Source organism: Arachis stenosperma, chromosome 4 (assembly GCF_014773155.1).
Source record: "Arachis stenosperma cultivar V10309 chromosome 4, arast.V10309.gnm1.PFL2, whole genome shotgun sequence".
NCBI lineage: Eukaryota > Viridiplantae > Streptophyta > Magnoliopsida > Fabales > Fabaceae > Arachis > Arachis stenosperma.
The window spans coordinates 8,993,709-9,003,224 of NC_080380.1; positions in this window are offsets into that span (position 1 = coordinate 8,993,709).

The following is a 9,516-nucleotide window of genomic DNA, read 5'->3' on the forward strand; positions in this document are numbered from 1 at the left end:
TGGTAGCTTCTGTCCTCTCCGCCACTTTCATTAAGCTTTGAGATGCAAGATATGGTACAAATCCAAATATATCAGGAAACCTTTTTTGTAAGAGTCTCTGCAGGACATGCACTAGATCTTATAAATATTGGCAATCATAAGGATCAAATCTATCAGAAGACAGGAATTTTCATAATAAATCTGAATTTCAATATTTCCTTCCACATTTCAAAAGCAACAGTAGAATCAGTTAATTCACATCCTTTGGAGTTTGGATTAATAAAGCTACGGAAGCATAATCATACAATTAAGCATAATAAATAAGTAAAACCATTTGGAGCAGCACAATTTACATTAAACCAGAAAATATTCACTAAATCTCTATAAAATAGTGTCATTAATAGTTTGAACAATTTTACATAAGCTCTCAACAGAAATTGCAGGTTTGTACCTATTGCAAAACAGAAGGATCATCATTAAACCTGGCCGAAAGTTCAATTAGCTTATCCATCCCACCTTTTTCAACAATTTCACTGTTATTTGTATCACTTCCTGCCAACTGATTAATTAAACATTTAAGATACAAAGTGAGTCTTTCAACACTAAAAAAGAATGATGTTGCTTTCAACTTTAGAAAGATGTTTTGCTAAAGTTGACAATATCTTTAAAGTTGGGTGTAGTGTGGACAATGGCAATCATGTAACATATGCAAGGACATTATGGTTATAACAGACTCAGCTCCAAGTGGTATAGCTTCCTTTTAACAAATAAAAATATAAATACCAAAATAAACTTTGGCTCAAAAGAACTATAGGCAGTAGGAAAATTGTTATTTTTTATAGAAACACCCCTCTCTCTTCTTTTTCTCTTTTTTTCCCCTCCAGGTGCCTTTGAGGAGAAATGGTTTCGACTTATACCTTCAAAAGTAATGAGCAACACACTTTGGCCACAACTTTATTGCCTTGCTCACCATTGTCCTCTATACATCTGAGTATCGCATCAATACCACGTATTTTAGAAATGAATTTACATATTTCATCCTGCAACGTAGAATATAAATACTCAACAAAAGCAACACAATAAAATGCAGAATTGTGTCTTAATTTAAAGATGTTAGACAACCTACTGTCTATGACAACATAGCAACTTCAAATAGTGAAAAACTATATAAATATAATGAATCAAAATCAAAGCCATAGATTGATCCATGATTACGATGCATTAATTTCTATTTCTATGTTGTCAAACTTGCCCATTTATCCAACAAATCATCTTTTGTATTGTAATATAAATCTTTGCTGGAATTTAACAACAAAATCAGATATTAAGCTAGCAGTCTAGGTATGAAAATGAAAATCACGTATATCCAATATACATGTGTATATGCAAATCAAAATCAACCACCAGTTAGTTCACATATCATTGATGAACTGTATAAAAATCTCAGAATATATCTAATAAACCAAACAAATCAAAGGCATGAATCAGCAATATACCAGAAGAAGCTTGAGCCCTGATTGATCTAGGCTTAGCAGAAGAGTCAAAACTTCCTGCTGCAAAATCCCTTCTTGCAGTGCTGAGTTCAGTTTCCATGGTGCTCAGTTTTCAAAATAAAAGAACATCTAAATCCTAGGTGTCACACAAACATACTCTATAGAGTAGAACAAGAGGACCCAAATAGGACCCAAAGACCTTGACTCTTCTTCAATAACATCCCAAAAGCTTTGGTCTTCTGAAAGCCACAGAATAATAGTTTCTCTAAGTCTCATCCATGAAAAAAAATTCAGCATGAGTAAATTAAACATCTAACCTCATGAAAAAGAAACTCCAACACATTTAAAAAAAATACAAAATATCCAACACAATTTTATTCAAACCTAGAAAATTATTGACACGAAGAACATAAAAATTGAAATAGCACTGCAAAGAGGATATTACTGTGTTGGTGGGCGTCAGTCGGGGAGAGCAAGATCGCAACAATTCCGGTGGCGAGCAGGGAAGAGGCCTTCGCACAGCTTCCTAGTGGCGAGCTTCAACGACCGCGCCTACGATGGCTGGTGTCGCGGCAGTATGGTGGAGGGTGACATGAGGGAGGACGCGCCCGCTGAGGCGCGATTGAGGAGGGCAACGCGAGAGGGGGGCTCGGTGCGGTAGAGGGTGGCAACGCGAGGAAGGAAGAAGGAACGCCGACGCTGAGAGGAAAGAAGAAGAAGAATGGCGCTGAAAGAGAATTAGAATTAGGGTTAATGTTAAAAAAGAAAAACTGACCCTAATATTTGAATTCAAAATAAGTAGCTATTTAATTCAAATTTTAAATTAGAAAGAATTTAAAATTAAATAATTACCTATAATTTAATTTTAATTATAATTAAACTCCATTGTATACATCGTACAATAAGATTATTATTTCCTCATACTTTTTCATCTAATTAAAGTAGTGTAGAAAAAAACAATAAAATAATATCAAAATTACAACTAAACAATATCAAAATCTAAAACTAAAGAGAAACTTAAGTAAAATTCCAAGGATTCTAGAGAGAAGTTGGAGAGCTTCTCTCTCTCTCTAGAATTCCACTAAAAACCTAAGAAAAAATATAAAAATGAGTGTATGGTATGTTGTGTGTGAGTTTCCTTCATGAATGGCTTCCAATATGGCTTCTAGTGATCTAAAATGGGCCAAAAAGGACTAAAATCGCGAGTCACTTGCTATTTTAAATGAGGTACGCAACCAGACTCGTGCGTGCATGCACACACATACAAAATTTTCACTTTTACATACTTTTCATTCATTATTCCAAGTCATTTTGTCTCATAAACCTTAAACAACTTGAACAAATATATCAAGACATCGAATAGAATGAAAGTGGATTAATTTGACAGTTTTTATAGCATAAAAAGTATGTTTAATCAATTAATATCAAATATGAGAAATTCCACAAAAGCATGCAATCATAAGGAATAAGTGCACGTTCAGTTGATAAATCTCACTCTTTTTAATCCAAAAATCATCATAAAATATTGATTTAATAACTCTCTCACACTTAGACAAAACATGTCCTCGTACTATACATTAATAAAGGAGGAAGTAAGGGGTACCAACACTCATTCAACTATTCTACCTAATTCTACATATTATGATCTACTTGATTAAGAATAAATCAATTTCCAAAAATAGATATAAGGATATAGGGCCAAAAGCAAAATATCAATCAATTCCATCCCATTTATAAAATTGAGTTCTAAAAATATAACAAACTTGCAAGATAATATTTTATGATAAGTGGAATATAGAATCAAGCAATCGAACTCCTTATTGGATGTGTTTACTCTCTTACTGTTCTAGTGTTTAGGGTTTAACTCTCAATTCTCTTCTAACCTTATTTTTTAAGACGTGTTCTCCTTCTAACAGTTAATAAATATTTAAATCATGCGTGCAAATATCAAGAGAATTTTGGAGGGTTATAATGGGATTAAGGACAAGGTGAAGATGTATTTAATTAAGTGGGCTAAAAATTTAAACCTTTGATTAACTAAGACTTCCACTTAATCTACAACAACCTATTCCACTACAATACAAAGTCCTATTGTCCATTGACTTTTTTTTCTCATACTTTACTTTTCACACACATGCATGCATTCTCAATAAATTCAGATTACATATGCATTTATTTCTAAAATTTCATTTGGAGAAATATTTATCCCCTTTTTATTTCTCTTTTTTTCTAATATATACATTATATCTTTCTTTTTTCATTCTTTTATTCATTTTTTTTTCAAAATAAGTAAATAACATATGGTTCAAGTACTATATATATATGTGCAGCTGTGCACCCAATTCTAAAAAATAATTCAATAAACTCAAAACACCTTTTTTACCAAAGTTTTTAAATTCTCCTTTTTCATCCCTTCATGATGCAATCACCACTGCTAGTCTAAGTTAATCAAAAATCAAATTAGGACAATTAAAATTTTTTGCTCAGGGTTAGTATATGTAAAAATTAAGGATAGAGAGGATTAATAAGGCTTTGAATTGGCTAACAATGATATATTAAAAAGTAAGGCTATTTAGATAAGTGAGCTTATATGAAAACAACGGCCACAATCATATAAATACTTATATACACAAAGTACCGGACATCAAGAATCAAATAAGTCAAAGATTGTAATTATAGAGAGAATAACACACATAAGAATGAAATAGTAGTTAAAATAAAACAACAACACATTAAAGGCTCAAATCTCACTTGGTTGAGTGTGAGCTCTAATCTATGTTCCACAATCTTTATTCAAGCAAGTTGAATGAAAAATTCTAACTCAAATTAGGGTTAGTGCATGCTAAAAATGGTTAGGGTTAGTGTATGCTAAAAAATGACTCTTAACCATTGTCTATAAGGAGAAAAATCGACCCATGACCATTGTCCATTCACCAATATGTCACTTAACGGAGACTTGGCGTCCACATTAGCAACCATAAGTGTCACGTAGGTCTTTTCTGTGAAGTTTGGTGAGAAAAGATGACAAAGAGGCCGCTATGACTCACAGTAGACATGGACAGGGACTGGGACGAGTTTATTTTTTTCGACGGGAATCGCCTTATCTTGTTTTAAAAATGGATAAAGACTGGATTTGGTATTTACTAATTAAAGAGAAATTAGGACTTTGATAATTTTGTAGCCACCTAATTGTAAATTTTTTTAAAGCAATTTTTTTATGGTATCCTCCATTTTGATAGGTTAAGGATTAATCCATCACAGATCTAAACTCCATTTAAAGGTTTGTTATTGGCCAATAGATTTTTGTATGTACAAGATAGGATTTGAACCCCTGACACTTGTTTAAATGGACTAATGAACTAACCATTAGACTAACCTAAGTTGATTAAAATAATTGTTTAATACTTTACATTTTTGAGAAAAAAATCAGGTTGAATGTTGAAATGAAAACTCTAAAAGATATAAATAACAAAATATCCTCCAAAAATATGTTTTGTTTAACAAAATAAAGCATGAAGTTGATGAATGAAAAAAATGAATGGTGAAAATAGAAGAAAGATGGTAAAAATTGAGATGATAAGGGTTAATTAGTAATTTTATAAATGTTTAGTTATTTTTTAAATGGAGTATATATTTTACGGTTTTCTTTTTATCATTTGAAAGTTTTGTTAAAATCGTAATCTTTTAGAGTTGTTCCTATATGATTCAAATAACAGATGTATAATTCGTCTACACGAGATTTAAACAATCCTTTTTTGATGAAAGAGATATATCTCGTGATGTAAAATATGAAATGTGAATACCTGTAAAAGATATTTTAACATTCAATTTTTTAGATGTTAGTGATTATAGTATTCTATTCAATTTCAACTTACCTCCTTGTAATGTCAAAAGCTTCCTTTATAAGTGACTTACTTATTCAAGATAATTATTTTAAAGGTTTAATTACTCTGCAGGTCCCTATAGTTTCACCGAATTTTTAATTAGGTCCCTATATTTTTTTCTTTTCAATTGGGTCCCTGTACCTTATTTTTTTTCAATTAAGTCCCTGTTAACGTTTAACGTTAAAAAAAATGTTAGTGAGCTGTGGAATGACTTATTTACCCCTGTCTTCTCCCTATAAACACTCTCGTTAAAGTATCTGAGGTTTCTCTTCTTCTCCCTTTTCCATTTTCAGTTTTCATATTCTCCAAATTTATGGCTCATAGTCAAGGAACATCATTCATTCTCTCTTCCGGAAGCTGTGTTTCCAGGAGCTCGTAATCGAAGGAAAGAAGACACCTATTTCTGTGGAGAGGCAGTAACCATCCGCCATTCCTCAGCCGTTTCTGACCATGGTAGGAGGTATTTTACTTGTGGGAAGATACCAAAATACAACTTTTTGAGTGGATTGATGATTTTGATTGGATTGAAGTTGATGACGGTGCAAAGAATGGGTGGCCAAAGGAAAAGGAAAGGCGGGTTCATTGTTTTTGTGGTAACACTCTGAGTCTTCAAATTTCAGGAACAACAAAGAATCCTAATAGAAGATTCATTTCTTACCCTAACAGAAGATGCAAATTTTTTGAGTGGGTTGATGAAGTTGGTGCAAGAAGTAACGTGTCTGCTGCTGCTATTGGAGTTGTTGGAACACAAAATTCTGCTAAGTTGGAAGCTGAAATGTGGAAATTGGATGGACAAGAAAGAAAGATAGAGAGGCTAAAAGGGGAGATGGAGAGATTAATTATTGAAGCCAGAGAAATAGATGCTTGTGTGGGTAGATTATGTGATGAGTTGAATATTCTCTAAGAACAAGTTGGGAGGTTAGATGACAATATAAAAATTCAATGTAAAATGCAATATATGCTATTTATGTTTTTGCTAGTCTTAATAATTGGAATGTGGTTTGCAAGAGTTTAGAGTTATCTGTGCTATAAAGTTGTAATGTAAGAGATTATATGGCTTCAATCCAATTAAAGTTAATTATGTTTAGTTTGAATCAATTTTGCACTTTGATGTATTTTGTGTGTATAACAAATGATAGTTGGGAAGCAACTTTATCAATGTGAATATTTAAATTTTCACAATTGACAACAACTTGCAGTAAGAAGTGGCCAGAAAATATGCTACATATATTTTCATTAAGTAAGTGTTCCTGTAAACCATACTTACACAAAATATCATAACATAAGTGGTCATATAATATGCCACATATAGCTAATCCAAAATAAAGATCCAAGAAGTGCAACAATTAAAAGTGGTCTAACCTGATTACAAAATATCAAAATAGTGGTCCTATCCACATAATAAACAGTGGCCACATAGACACAATTCATCACAAGATATACTATTTAACAGCAACCCCAACAACCCTAACTATAAATATAAAGAGACTTCAGTCATCACTTAGGTCTATATGTACTTATGTAGACTAGGTGTCCCTTTTTGCTTCATCACTCCTAACTTTAGCCGCCTACTTCTCCTCACACCAAACACCTTTGTCTTTGGTAAAGGTTGAGAAGATGCTCTAGGTGCTTGGTGAGATTTTGCACTTGCCACAGCTAGGAGAGGCTGGGAGGCTGGCCCTTCAAGAGGTAAGGCTTGGTGTGAGGTGGCTGTGGTTGGAGCCACTGCTAGGGGTGGAAAAAGGTCAGGCGGCCTGCCAGGGGCCTGCAGCCTGGCCTGACCTGTTATAAAATAGGTACAAGCCCAGGCTCTTTTAAAAGCCTTAATACATTAATAGGTCAGGCCCAGGCTTACTAATTATGTAAAACCTGGTTAATTAACGGCTAATTAACCCATAAATAAGAATTTATTCTAGAAAGCCTAAAATGTGATTTTTATGGCTAAATGTGATAGAGGAGACTGAGACGAGAATTTTGGTACCAATTTTATAGAATTCGGACCAAGATTGGACCGAACGGGCCAAACCGGGCCAATTGGACCCAAAGTGGGCCCTTGGCCCAACATAACTTAACCAAAACCCTAGTTTTCAGCACTCTCTCTCCTCATTTGTTACACATTCACGCTGAATTGAAGAGAGGGGAGGAAGAACACTCTCTCAAGTTCTTTCTCTCACTTGATCTTCAAACCACCATAACTTTTGATCTAGAGCTCCGATTGCCGCTCCGTTTGCGGCCACGCGTTCACCGCGGAGAGCTCTACAAAACCCATACAACCAATCTTGAGGTAAGCCACGTGTTGCTGTTCGAAATCTCAGCCCTTATTTTCGAGTTTCATGGGTTAAATGTTGAGATTTTGGGTTCTTTGATGTTATAGGACCCAACTCTCTTGAAGGAGAAGGTTAATCTTGTCTCCTTGGACCTTGGAGGTGGTAAGATTCTCAACCCTAGTGTATTTTGTTGTTTTATGATGTTTGGGTTTTGAGATGTGTGTATGGGTATGATGGTTGTGGCTTAGGTTGGTATATGTGAATATTGGAGCTTGATTGGTGACTTGAAAAGCTTGGAAAGGGTTTGGTGGTGAAAAATCTGTTCTTGGAGGTGTTGAGGCCTTGAGAGCTTGTGGATAAGTGGTTTGGAAGTGCTCCGGTGGAGCTTGGGAAATTCGGCTAAGGTATGGTTTCAGTTTCCCGTATCTAATGTGTAATGTGGTAGGAAATACTTAGGCTAGAGGCCCTAAGATAGGCATTGAATTGTTGATGTTGTTGAATGATTGAGATATATGATGTGGTCATATATGTGATGATGATTATTGATGCCTTAGTGTATGATGTATGAGAAATAGCATGTTGTGATATATGCTTGATGATGGTTATGGTTGAATTGTGGGTTGAACCATGTTGATGGTGAGTATGATGTGATGGTGTACAATAATGATTTATTGGAATTGGTGTTGTTGAGAATTGGCATGAGGAATAGTATATGATATGTCAATGTGTTTGAGTTTGAGCCACTTGGGTGAAGTGGGATAAAATGATGAGATAGTGATTTTGGTAATTTGTGGTTATGTGTCAATGTGTGAGTTAAGGAGGCTTGAAGTTGAATTTTATACAATTTGAATTGATTTCAAAGAAAAGGGATGAAATTGGCATGTTTTGATTGATTTTGGAAAGAGTTGAAAATGGTTTGTTTTGAAAATGGCATATTGTGGTTTTGTATGAAAATATGGTTTATGGGCATACTTTGACGGGACATAACTTGGACTACGGATCTCCGTTTTGTACCAAATCTGTTTAGAAATGAAATTTGATCCGGGATGTCCATGCCGTTCGAAGAACGGGTGAAAAACGATTTAAAATGAGGAAGTTATGTCCGTTGGAAGATTGGGGTTTAAATCTGTGAATTCTGCAGTTTTAACTTAGAAAATTTTTAGCAGAATGACCCCTTGCGCGTGTGGGCGCACCTGGCGCGTACGCGCCGATCTTCCAGAAAACGCCATCCACGCGTGCGCGTGATGTGCGCGGGCGCGCCGATTGTGCTGCACCCAATGCAGCCATTTTACAGAGAGTTATGCCAGAAATGTGCCAGTGTTGTGCCTGGGGCACGAGAACACCCGCGCGTACGCGTTTTTAGCAGAATGACCCCTTGCGCGTGGGCGCACCTGGCGCGTACGCGCCGATCTTCCAGAAAACGCCATCCACGCGTGCGCGTGATGTGCGCGGGCGCGCCGATTGTGCTGCACCCAATGCCCAGCCATTTTACAGAGAGTTATGCCAGAACTGTGCCAGTGTTGTGCCTGGGGCACGAGAACACCCGCGCGTACGCGTGGTTGACGCGTGCGCGTCGATTGGCAAGTTTTGTGCGCGTACCGCGGCCCTGTTTTCATCCCAAAGTTGATTTTGAGTTTAAAAGCCAAATCTCATACTTCTACGCCTCGATCTCACCATTTATGTCTTAAATCATTATGACATGCCTAGCTATTAAAAAGGGGCTAGTGAATGAGGTAACTTGCGAGTGAAGCAAGGGATATATGAATGATCAATGAGGATCAAGATGATTATGTGAGATGCGGAGGATGGTGGTGGAAGCTTGTTATGCCATGGGCCGAAAGGCTGTAATTGTTAATGAAATGGCTGGTTATGGATTTAACCGTGAGCCGGAAT